This window comes from Benincasa hispida, chromosome 2 (genome assembly GCF_027475165.1).
Source record: "Benincasa hispida cultivar pf3 chromosome 2, pf3_genome.v1.1, whole genome shotgun sequence".
NCBI lineage: Eukaryota > Viridiplantae > Streptophyta > Magnoliopsida > Cucurbitales > Cucurbitaceae > Benincasa > Benincasa hispida.
In genome coordinates, this window is record NC_143479.1 from 29,035,016 (window position 1) to 29,047,276 (window position 12,261).

Sequence of the window (12,261 nt, forward strand, 5' to 3'; positions counted from 1 at the left end):
TACTTGGGGCATCTGATGCTTCATTTAAACCTCTCGCGTTTCTCCCTTTATTGTCCACACCGTGAGATCTATCCTCGGCCTCATGGCACCCTGGGAGTGTCCCTCTACAGGATGGTGTTTGGGTAGGTCAATATCAAGGTGGATGGAGAGAATGTTCATAGTAAATGGGAGTGAGACGTGCAATAGCATATCCCATGATCTCTCTCGTTAGGTTGGATAAAGTTTATGTGCTTTGCCTCGAGGCACTCAAGGAGTGTCCCCCTATAGGATGACAGTTTTGCACGTTTCTTTATTTGATCTTCTGTATAGGATAAGGTTACTTAGTTTCTTGTCCTAATATGCCTTTTCCCTATGGTGGGCGCATTAGAGAGGGACTCTGGGGCTGAAAACAAGGGGTTACACTTATACAGAATGATGTGGCGCCACACACCTTCTCATTGCCCAAGAAATGTCCACACATAGTAGGACTATGTTGTATTGTTCATTAGAGGGATCAGTGGTACTTAAGGAGTTAGATGTAACTACAAGAGAAAAACGGTAAATTGGTCCAGCTGTACTTACGAGCACCCGTGAAGGATTATCGTACTGTTCGTTGGTTATATTCGATAGATACAGAAATATATCTGTGGTAATAAGAGTTCAGCTGTCGGTCTTTAATGGAATGTCTGACAGTTAACGGATGATGGATCTCGTGGTTAAAGAGTTTAGTCAGATATTCACGTACCGTTGGAGCTTCGAGCCATAGGTCCATAAGGTCCCCTTGGTAGCTCAATGGATTCAAGTTGAGAATCAGTTTTTGGGTCAATTTGAAGTGTTCAAATTGACAAGAGGGAGTTCAATTATATATGATATGATTGAACTGGTTAATTATATATGATATGATTGGCTTTATGTATGAGATACATTATTTGGAGGATGATATAAATACGATTTTTATCTAGTGGAGGAGTAAACACTATGATTTATATGTGATATTAAACCATAGGTTAATGAATATAATATGATTATTTTTAATTGGACAATTATGGGTTAATTTTCCAGCATTTTCTCTGTAATCGTGTGATAGTACGAGGTTTCATTCAGTTTTTGTAATTGAAGAATAAAATAAAAATCGTTTCCGTTTTGTAAAGAGATCACACAATTTGCTCACGAGTTGTATACAACCTATCGCTTAGCAAACCGAGAGCTTACACGATAGCTCAAAGGTTCTAAATGATCGTATACACGCGCGCTTCTTTCTAAACAATCGCATAAGAATTGCTAAACAATTGTCTAGTTCTTTCCTAAACGATCGTGCGCTCGAGCATTTATTAAACGGTCATCTATACGATCGCTGCCTATTTACTAAACGATCGTGTACCTTTTCCTGAACGATCAAGCATCATCTATACGATAGACCCTGCCTTCTCCCACTTGTTTGGTCGTTGTAAACAATCTTCCTTTCCTTCTTCCCTCTACCAAATCCAACAGAGCCCACACCTTCTGGAGTCTCACACCGAGAATATCAAGGGTTCTAAGTGGTGGTGTCATCCCCATTGCTATATTTGTGTGGAGGCCGTTCGTGAGTAGACGACTGGGTGATATGGTGAACGATTGCTTGGATGTTCCAACGAGAGCGAGATGAGCAGTCCCTATTCGAGAGTGAGTTTTTGGTGAAGAAGAGTTCTTCAGCTGGTGCGTATTTCGTTCTCTTATTGTTTAATTGTCAAAAGCATGCCTGTAATTAGTAGTGAAATGCATATATTTTCTGTTAGAATGTAAATGCGGTAATTCTGTCATAATGAGTTTAGAACGATCCGCTTCCGCTCAGAGGTACTTTTGTATAAGAGTTCCTTCAATGTTATATCATATATAACATACAACCTATAGCTTATTGCATCATATACAATATAACCTACAATTTTAATTCTCTCATCAATGACATTTAATATAAATCATATTTATATTAAATTTAATTATATGAATCCAATTCACATAATTGATATTTGAATCATATTCAAATATTTATTTCCTTTCACATATATACTTTATATTACAATGTATCAAAAACATTATAGTAATTATCGTATATAATTAATTTAAATTAATTATATCACATATAATTAATTCCCTCAATTAATTTGAACAATTCAAAATAATCCAAAAATTGATTTTCATTAATTCCCGTTTAGCTATAGAGGAAACATCATAGACCTATAGCTTGAAGTTCCAACGATACGTGAATAATTAATTAAACTTTTTTAATTAAATCATTCACTATCCGTTAACTGTTGGACACTTTACTAAAGATTGACAGCTACACTCTTCACACTACAAATATATTTATGTGTCCATTGAATATAACTAGTCAACAGTACGATGACCTTTCACAAATTACTCGTAAGTACAACAAGGCAAAAATTACCGTTTTACCCTTATGTTACATCTAACTTCTTAAGTACCACTGATCTCTCTAATGAACAATAAATCATAGTCCAACTATGACCCAACCCCTCTCGGGCTAGGAGAGGGTGTGGTGCCACATTGTTCAAGCCCCAATATCAGCCCTTAAAGGAGTAATTTATTTATTTACCCTGACGTTGGGAAAGGAGTGAATTCCTTCTTATGTAGTTGTGTTCCCAGCTCCCAAATTAGATGAATCCCTAAAATGGTAGACTTATTGAGTCGGCGATTTAGCCACTCTCACCCATACAAATTAAAGGACTACCTTCATAGGTAGGAGTTCACAACTCACTCAGGATTCAGGTCATGTTACATATGGTCATTATGATGAAATGTAAGTCTCTATTATGAACAACGTTACATAATGAAACTAATCATTTCATGGTCTGGTCTTATACAAACTCCTTTGTATAGAATACCCCCACTCACATGCTTTCACATGAATGATCAGGATCAGATCAATTGTAGCACTTTACAACAATTGCAACATCTACAAAGCGGGTCGTACTCGTAGTGTCACCAGGATAAGGTATCCAGCCTTATCTATCTACTACAGACCATTTAGGTTATCTTTTAAACACGATCCACTCATATGTCTCTACATGCATGTTTAAGCTACAAGATAACGTTGGATGTTAGTTTATTGGTTTGTGGGTTAATGCAATTAAATTTCGAATAAAACATCACATATTTTATTAAATAAATAAGATGTTTATATAGTACAATTACAAACTATAGTATCCTACAAGATTTAGGACTTCAACCCTAATAATTCCTTTATCCATATCTACTAAAATTAACCTAGAATACCTACATTGGGATTATAGAGATCAAGTTCTCAATACCTTAATCAATGCCACTCCCTCGCCCTCTGCCTTTTTGCACGTCACCTTAACCACCACTACCCGTGAACTTTAACTTAGTCTTGAAAATCGATATTCTTCTAAAACTCGATCTAATGTTTTTGAGCTATGATCTGCACTTTACGTAATTAAAAAAGGAAACCACAGAAACCATCGAACAATATTTTTAGAAATTCGAGCTCTTAGTTTATCCGCTTACCGCTCTTAACGTCAAAATTGATGACGAGGAGACTCTTTTGCACATACTAAATGGATTACTGATTGAGCTTAGCTCATTTAGAACCTCTATTCGAACTCGGGATACAACTTTGACACTCACTGTGTTGAAAGTTCTCCTCGATGCGGAAGCTAAAGCCATTGGCGGTCTTCAGATGATGTTAGAACTTATACCCGCGATCAACCAACATTTAGTCCTTGTGGCGGTCGATCTTCCCATAGTAGAGGCGGCAGGTGTTCCAAGAAGGAATTTTCAAAAAAAAAAAATCCCTAATTTCATTCAATGGCTCCAATTTTAATGGGCCTCTTCTTCGTGCGCCAAAACAACCAAATGGGCCATTCTTCTCTCAGCCAAGTATCTCAATTTAATGGTTCTAATAATTCTTCTAATGTAGGTTCTTTGCCCATCGGACAATCTTTTTGTCAAATATGTGATAAACCCGATCACAGTGCGTTAGATTGTCATAATCACATGAACTTTTCCTTTCAAATACATGACCCTTTGGCACAATTGGAAGCTATGGCGATTAATACGATGTCTACTCAAATTCCTTCATCCTCCAATATCTTTTGGTTATATGACATCGGATGCAATGACCTGGCTAACCTGAACTTAACCACCGATTACAATGGCGAGGAAACGGTAATTGTTGGTAAGGGCTAACCCTTTACTATTACTCACAATGGTAGCGGTACATTTTCCACGCCTTCTCATTCCTTTACTTTATCCAAAGTTCATCATGCTCTTGAAATATCTGCAAATCTCTTATCCTTTAGTAAATTTTGTCATAATAATAACTATCTCTTTGTTTTTTACTCTGACCAAATCCTCATTCAGGATAAAGTCACTAGTCATCCTTTATTATATACGGGCACGAGTATCAATGACTTGTATCCCACTCGCACCGTATCCAAAGCATCTCCACTGCAAGTACATCCAAAACTCTATAGTTTTTAGCAAAGTAGGATTTTTTTATAGCATCATAGATTAGTGCATCTGTGACCAAAAGTATTATGTTAGTCATTATCTCGTGTTGGACTTTCTGCCAAACAGTTAATATCTACTTGTTCTTCCACTAGTTGTTTACATGCAAAAATGAAGAAATTGTCATTTCCTATGTCACATTCTGTTTTCTTTGCACCTCCTAGTTTAGTTTATAGTGATGTTTGGGGATATTCTCTAGTTATTTCTAACAAATGCTATCAATAATATGTTAGTTTTATTGATGACTGCAGTAAATTTACTTGGTTATTTCCTTTGGTTTATAAGTCTGATGTGATTGATATTTCGCAAAAATTTGTTTCCTTCATTGAAAATTTACTACCTATCCATTTTTTTTAAAAAAAACCGCTCTAATAGTAGTGGTGAGTTTTGCAATTCCAATGTCAATACTTTGTTTTTTACTAAAGGCATCCTTCATAAAAAAATCTTGTCCATATACACCTGAATAAAATGGTGCTGCTGAGCAATACAGACACATTGTTCAAACTGCCATGTCATTACCTTTTCATTCGTCAGTATCCATTGAGTTTCGGCTCTATGCCTTTTCTACTGCAGTCTTTTTAATTAATCGAATGCTTTCATTGTCCTTCAATATAATGTCTCCTTTTGAAAAATTATTTGGAGCTACTCTTAATTTGCTTTATTTAAAAGATTTTGGATATGCTTGTTATCCCTTGTTAAAACCCTACAATAAACATAAACTTGAACCTAAAACATCCCAATATGTTTTCTTTGGATATACTCTCAATTTCAAAGGTTACATTTGTTACAATTTCAAATAAAAAAATCCATTGTCTCTCGCCATGTTATCTTTCATGAAACACTTTTTCCTTTCTTCTATCCTCCCTTTACAACTGCTTCTATAACCCATCTACCATCACTGGTAGACCTTCACTCTTCAAATCATCAAGTTCTTCCTCAACATCCTTTACACTTTTTTTTCCCTTGCTAACAACCCTTCCAATGATTTATACCTATTGCCTTTGATTTTAATACACAAGGTTCATCAACTGGTGCAACATCAACAACAGTTGCTTCCTCTCCATTGTCATCTTCCCTTTTATCTTCCCATACCTCTCTTCATACAACTTCCTCCACCTCTTCTCAAATTGTCAACCCATGTCCTACATCCTTACCTTCACATACCTTCCCTACTCCTTCTCCCTCCATAATTGTCCCTCATGACCCAAGAATTCCTACAAATACTCATACCATGCAAATTAGGGCTAATTCTAGCATATTTAATCCTTATTTGCTAAATTTTAATGTTTAGGCAACTACCTTAACTGATCCTGTGTCTTATATTGAGGCTTTTATACTTCCTCATTGGCATTCCACTATGGTTGAGAAATTTAATGTTCTTTAGGAGCAAGGTACTTGGTCACTTGTTCCTTGAGCTTCTGCTATGAATGTGGTTGGTTTGCATGTGGGTTTTTTGCACAAAATATAATGCTGATGGATTTGTTGCTCATTATAAGGATCATCTCGTGGCCAAAGGTTATCATCAGATTGAAGGATTTGATTTCTCAAAAACATTTAGTCTAGTGATTAAAAACCCTAGCATACATGCGATTCTTACGGTTGTTGCCCAATTTTCCTGGTCCTTATATTAGATGGATGTAAAAAATGCCTTCCTACACGGTCATTTACAGTAAGCTGTTTGCATATCTCAACTGGTTGGTTTTGTTGATAAAACATATCCTCATCATGTTTGTTTGCTTCACAAGAATCTTTATGGACTTAAATAGGCGCCTCGGGTTTGGTGTGATTGCTTCGCTTCCTATTTACTCACGTTGGGGTTTGTAATGTCTGCTTCTAATAAATCATTATATGTTTTGCGAGCTCTTCTTAACATATCTGCTACTTTATGTTGATGACATTGCCATTACTGGCTCTAATTTAGAATGTATGCAGCATTTAAAGATTCAGCTCGCGTCTGAGTTTCAAATTTTTTATTTGGGCAAGCTTAATTATTTCTTGGGCTGGAAATCCAAACTGTTTCTGGTGGTATCTTTATTAGTCAAGCTAAATATCTTGTTGACTTGCTCCATTCTTCTGGCATGTCTATTGCTAGGCCCTACCTCACACCCATATCTATCACTATTGATCTGTATGCTTTTGCTCTGCTGTTATCTGATGTCACCCTTTATAGGAAATTGGCAGGATCGTTACAGTATCTTACTTGTACTCGCTCAGACATTACTTTTGCTGTCAATCGTGTTAGTCAATTTATGCAGCAACCTACTGTTGTTCATTATTCTATTGTTAAGTGAGTATTTCGTTTGTGGCTTACCCAACCTTGGAATTGTGTCCAAACCTGGTAAGTTATCTCCCTAAGCTTATTGTGATGCTGATTGGGTTGGGGATGCTTTTAATCATTGCTCAACCGCTGGTTATATTGTTCTTTTATGTTCTTCCCCCATTTCTTGGTCTGTTTAGAAGTAAGCTACTATTTCTCAATCATCCATCGAAGTTGAGTATCGTGCTCTTGCGAATACTACCTCTAAATTTTATTGGCTTCGTCAATGATTATGTGATCTTCATATCTTTCTGTCTGATCGTCTTATGTTATGGTATGATGATGTGTCTGCTATTTCCCTTGCCAACAATCCTGTCTTTCATGTCTGTACTAAGCACATTGAAATTGACTATCATTTTTTTTCTTGAAAAGGTTCTTTGAAAAGATCTTGGTGTACGATTCATCTCTATTCAGAACTAGGTTGCTGATTTGTTCATTAAAGCCCTCTCTTCTTGCTCCTTTCCATCTTGTTGTAGCAAACTCACGACTACTTCCTCATCTTGAGTTTTGGGGGTTAAATTAGATTTACTTAACTTTTGTTTTGATTCTATACTAGATTACACACACACACATGTATATATATGTGTGCCTTTAGATTTTGCATATTCCAATCATATCTTTATCTCTTCCTAATATTTAGGAAGGTTTGTTGTATTCTCTTATTCCTACCTTACTATAAATGGGTATTTGTACTCACATTATTTATCAAGTAAAATCCAAATTTAAATCAAATACCTTGAATTTATTTTGTTAGACTCCAAATATCACAATGTAGAAGATCAAAAGCATGATCGACCATGTTACTATTAGAATGAAATTGTCATTGCTTAGCAGAGGGATAAATCAAACATGGTTGAGAACAATCAAAAGTAGGAAAACAAATTGAAGAATGTTAGAGATTTGGTGTTGGCAATATTTTTTAAGGATGTTCCTTAGGTTGTCCCTTGGATTTTCTCTCGGATTGTCCTTTAGAACGTTGATCCTACATAATATATTTGTTTACTTATCTGGAAAATTCCTATTGGTTGTTATTGCAAATTTTTTTTCCTTCTCTATGTGGTGCTTATTTTTTTTTTATTTTCTCCTTTTTCCTATTATGCATATATAAGAGAATATGGTTTTCTTTTTAGAGTTCACAACTTTGAAGGTTTTGTGCCATCGTGTGAAGTTGTTGGGTGCAACCGTGATAGGTTGTTGGAAGAGATATCTCCCTTGTATGCCAATCTTATGGATGTGATCATTTGTGAAGGTTGTTCTCTTTCAATATATTGAATCATTCTACTAAATCTTGAGAAGAGGTTCATATACTTAATCTAAGTATTCCAAGTGAAGGGGTTTTCATTTGAAATGGAAAAGATAGAAGTTCAAATTGAGAGAGAATCTCACACTTATGGGGAGCCTAAGTGATGGTTCACTAATATTCTTATATTTAGAGGGAGTCTAAGTATGTGTAAGGTGAGGGGATCCCACATTCAGGGGGAGCCTAAATTTTATTGAAAGGGAGTCTCACACTTAAGGAGAGACTAAGCGACCGGTTTCTAAGTTGGGCTATTTGAATGTCATTGTAATTGCCAGTTATTACAGATAAGTATATCGTTCTAATTGCTTAACTTTATATTAGTAAAAATATCTTTTCACGGGTACATTGCCTCCCAAATATATATAATTTTGCACTAAACTGGGTTACCAAACTCTATATTATGTTATAGCTTTAGTTTTCTGTGTTTACCTTTAATGTTCTTGAAATTGTTGTAAAATCATGTGTAACATGTTTTGTCGTGTGTTAAATAACCTTTATTTCAGAAAAATATCTTTCAAAGTAGGTAAATGTTTTAGAGAAGGGCGTCCGAGTCTATCATGCCAGATATCAACAGAAATTGAATGACAACGAATAGGAACAATAAAACAAATAGTCAACTTGTTCTGTTAAGTGCAAAAATTCCTAGATATAGAGTCCCTACCATAATTCAGTCTTCCCAATCATCTTCAAACAAGAATTCTCAACAAAAACAATAGAGGGAGAACCATCAGCAAACAGAACACTACCAAAAACGAAGTTGAAGGTGAAGGACGAGACGAAAAGACCGTCTTGCAGAACAACATGAGAATCAAGGAAACTTTCCCCAACAAATTTCACAGAAATATGCTTTTGATAAGGTAAACTAACAAACATTCCAATGATAGGTTTTAGATTCATGAATAAATCATGATTATAGTAAATGTGAGCTAATGCTCTAGAATCAAGAATCCATGAAGAAGGACTAATAAGAGAAGAATGAACTGTACCTGCCATATGAGAAGTGGTGGAAGGAGTTTTGGAAGTCTTAGCCTTACTTTACTCAGATGAGAATGAAGCAAAGTAAGAAGACCTTGACATTTTTTAGGAGTTAAACTAGTCAAAGAATTTGAAGAATCATCATTTGAAGAACTAGGATATGCAATTCATTCTTAGAATTTGATTTATGATAACTGATGTAGTGCAAGCGTATGCATCAAGTGATACTATAGTAACACATTCTTGAAGGATCAAGTATCATCCTTAGGGATCAAATGTCACAATTTTGTTTAGCTAGTTTAAAATCTTGTCAACTATGCCTAAAGATTGAAAACCGACTTTAAATTTTAATTTTTTAAAATAATGGTTAAAAATAAAGATAAGTGTGATAATTTAAGAGATAAAACATTCTAGGGTGTTGATTTGATTAAGTCACACTTAAGGTTTTCATGGAATCTTGTATAAACAATATGCTTAAGTCTAGAAACTAATGTTCGAATTATTTTCTATAAAAAATAATCTTTTCTCATGCAACTTAAATGATTAACTAACTATTTTCATGAGAGATTCATTAATCAATTATTCAATACTATAGTTCTAGTTTAAAATGTAATCTATCGAATCGAACATCTAACCTAATATTCATTGAAGGCGAATCAATAAGAATCAAAGCATAATAACATTGAAAAGTATAGCATTCAACAATATCCATGAAAGTACTAAATATTAACTTAAATTCATAAATAAATCCATTAACACCCTAAAACCAAAGAGTTTAGTCACTCATAGGTCTCAAACACATATTTTCATACAACTTGGCAAGTCTAAACAATAAAGAGAATAAGGGAAACAAGGATACACTACTTTTGAAGCATTCTGTTGTCTCCTAAATCCTCCAAGAATGCCTTGATCTTCACCATGGGAACTCAAATAACTTCCAAAATAGATCTCTCACACTCTCCACTCTCCTCTACAACAAAACTCACTAGGGCTTTGAATTTTGTGATTGGAGGCTGCTGAAAAACCCTCCTATTTATATAGAAAATTTTCCAAAACTATCAAAATTTTCCTAAAAGATCACTGGTGCTATGGTGCCGCCATGCTTGAAGCTCCTTTGCCAATTGTCTTTTGTTATAGTGTTGGCGACCCTACAATAAAGCGTTGTAGTGCTGCATACTGTTTGAAATCTTATGCTACTATAATTAGTGTTGAGATATCTTGGGTTGTATGTCCTAAAACTCGTAGTTTGTAATTTTCAAACCTATTCTATTTACAATAAAGTTGTTATTGAGATTTATTCAATAAAGTTGTTATCGAACATGTAAATTGCACTTGTAATAGCCTAAATCCAATAAACTAACGAACTCCTGGCTATAGCATGAATACTTGAACTTTATGTGGAGACATAAAAGAGAATCGGGTTTGAGTATATAACCAAAATGGTTTATAAGTATAAGGATAAAATTGGGTACCTTACCATGGGGACATTATGGATACGACCTACTTTGTATTTGATACAAATAATGTGATCCTGAAATTGTTCATGTAGAGACATGCGAATGGAGGTATTCTATGAAAAAGATGTTTGCATAAGACTGGATCACAAAATAGTCACTTTTCTTTATAATGTCGTTTACTATTAAAACTGACTATTTCAATTCAATGACCAAAGGTAACTCGATCTCAATCCTGAGCTAACTATGAACTTCTATTTATTCGAGATTATCCTTTAATTTGCATGGGTGAGAGTGGCTCAATATTGTCACTCAATGAGCCTCCCAGTTTAGGGGTAAAAACGGCTAGATAGCTGTGGACATAGTCTTACAAGATGGAATTCACTCATACTCGATTTTAAGGTTAGCAGATAGGTTGTTCTCTTAAGTACTAACACTTAGTCTTGAATAAAGGGCCTCATTCTCTCTATGACTAAGAGGGACTCAGTTTATTGGTAGAACTACAAACCAATTGTTCATTAGTGGATCATTGGAGACTTAAGGAGCAAGATGTAATTACAATGGTAAAATGATAATTTTGACCCAACTGTAAATACGAACAACCTGTGAAGGATCGACTTATTGATCATGGTTAAATCAAGTGGATACAAATATATCTACAGTGAGGAGAGTGCAACTACTGGGCTTTAGTGGAGTGACTCGATAGTTAACGAATGTTAGTTAATTCGGTTAAAGGAGTTTAGCCAATTAATCTTGGATCGTTGGAGCTCATGATCTGTAAGTCCATTAGGTCCCTCTACTAGCTCATAAGTGGACTAAACCTTAAAATGGTGTGGTGAAAAAATTTGAAACGTTCAAGTTCAATTTAAGGAACTATTAATTATATACGATATAATTAAACATTTAACTATCGAATTAAACGAAATTGGAGTGTTGGAAAATATTTAAATATGATTTAAGTATTTTAGATGAATAACGATCCATATAAGAAATTGGTAATTTAACTAAATATTAAATTAATTAATTATTAATTTTATTTAAAATTAACTTCATTTAAAAAAAATTGGTTTGATTTTAAAAACTAGTTTTAGAAATCAAATTTATTTAAAATGACTTTTGGGAAAAAATCATTTTGTTTTGAAGTTTAAAAGTTAGTGGGTTATTCCCACTTATACCACCTCACACTCCACTTAAAATTCATGTCATCTTGGTGTCAATAACCCATGGAATTGATTTTGCATGATGTGGTTGATAAAAGGGAGTTGAATCTGCTGAGATGAGGGTTGGTTGATTTGAAATTTTGAGAAAGAAGAGTTCTCTCTCTATTGTTCTTGACCAAAACCAGAAAACTCTCAAAACCAATCTGATTTTGGATTCTACAATCCAATCTAAGAGAGCTAAAAGAATAGTAGGGAAGATCTTATTGTGGCTTACGAGTATTGGAGAGATGAATCGAGTTGTAGATTGAAGTTAATTGGAGGATTCTTCAAAGGTAATATTCTGAAACCCTATGTTTTTATTTTCAACAAGCCTGCTTTAAATCTAAAATTAATGTACTTAGAATGCTTAAGATCTTGATTACTTCGACATGTTGATTGTAAACATCAACAAGATTAGCATCGAGACATTGCCCTATTTTCTTGGCAACTTGCTTGTTCTCCCCTTTTTCTTGGGGAATTTTGCTTGATTTGGTTCTTTTCACTTCCAAC

At 34.7% G+C, this 12,261-nt stretch overlaps 1 long non-coding RNA gene across 1 annotated transcript; it reads right to left on the bottom strand.

Annotated features, from left to right (window-relative positions):
* Positions 1-3,113: 3,113 nt before the first annotated feature.
* Positions 3,114-3,637, bottom strand: LOC150037792 (uncharacterized). Its single transcript, XR_016527580.1, has 2 exons — positions 3,505-3,637; positions 3,114-3,418 (listed from the first exon to the last, which is right to left on the bottom strand). It is a non-coding gene; the product is annotated as an uncharacterized LOC150037792 (long non-coding RNA).
* Positions 3,638-12,261: the final 8,624 nt, after the last annotated feature.